This window comes from Rhagoletis pomonella, unplaced genomic scaffold, assembly GCF_013731165.1.
Source record: "Rhagoletis pomonella isolate Grant_MI unplaced genomic scaffold, Rhpom_1.0 Rhpom_scaffold_00068, whole genome shotgun sequence".
Taxonomy (NCBI): Eukaryota; Metazoa; Arthropoda; class Insecta; order Diptera; family Tephritidae; genus Rhagoletis; species Rhagoletis pomonella.
This window is the reverse complement of record NW_023458622.1, coordinates 15,216-16,527: the sequence shown is the minus strand read 5'-3', so window position 1 is coordinate 16,527 and position 1,312 is coordinate 15,216.

Here is a 1,312-nt window from a genome sequence, read left to right as displayed (position 1 = left end):
CGCCTGCTTTGGTGTGGGAGCCCTAGCGCTCCGCTGTATGCTGCTGCTTGCCACTGTCGTGCTGCGCCTCGCTTGTGGCGTGCTCTCGCACGAAGGTGTTGTACGCCTGTATGTGGGTGCTCCGGTGGTGCTCCTGCAGCTCCCCAAGTATGTGGGCGAATTTCCGCCGCTGTTAGTGGGACCTCCAATTATTTAAAATGAAACTGAACTTCTCGATTTTAAGGTACGCGGGCGAACGCCGCCAACTTATTTTTTCACTTTTGACATCAGCCTAGCAGCTGTCAGACATAGAACAGTGTTGCATTTTTAATATCGTAAATTATTCTATTAGATTAGCTTTAAGGTGTGTTCATACAAGGCTAATAAAAAACAAACTTCAAAATTTAATTCCTCGTATCAAAAACCCTTATATGAGTATTTTCTAAGAATACTTTTCAAGAACTTTACCAAGTTAAACAAAGAATTGTGTGCAAGGATTCAATCAAGGATATTTTATTTATTTGAGCTAAACTCGAAAAAGCCATTTCCGTAGTATTACTGACCCATAAAACTATCACTTGCATTTGGTTTTACTCAATACTGATTTGAGTTGTCGCACATTGCCGCCGAAGTAGGCAAAAATCGAAAAATTCGTTGTCTGCAATGTGAATGTGTTTGGTATTTTTGTAAAGACAATTTATCCACTAAAAATTATTAAACAGAAATTTCCCTAAAAAATAAATTATATGTCGCCAGGAAGCCACTAAAGTCGAAAAACTTTATTCTAGGAATTTTAATAAGAGCCTAGCCATGCGTAAGCTCTTCATGGAAAAAATGTCAAAATTACATTGAAACCCGCTTAAGTAACCCCCCCGCTTAAGTTCCCAACATTTTTGGGCACCCTGAATTTTTTAATGTATTCTGAAGAAAATCCCTATTTTAAGTACCTCCCCGCTAAAGTACCCAACCCGCCTAAGTACCTAAATATTTCGTACCCCATTTACCATTATAATTTTCCCCTTTTAAGTGTTTTTTTAAATTTCCTCTAACATTTACATATTTTGAAATTCAATGGCAGCGCTACACACCTTCGACAAAAAAATTCTAAAACATCAACGGTAATTTTTAGCCACTTGAAACTTGCGCACTAAAATTGAATGGGCTATGAAACTGTATACTCATAAAAAATTTAAACACTTCTGAAAAATTTTGATGAACTTTTTTCAGTGTTCTGCAAAATTTTAATCTTATATTTTAAGTTTCTATGGCATTTGTTATGGAATAAATTTTTAATTGAAAATTTTTAAAAATTAAAAAATAAACATACATAAAT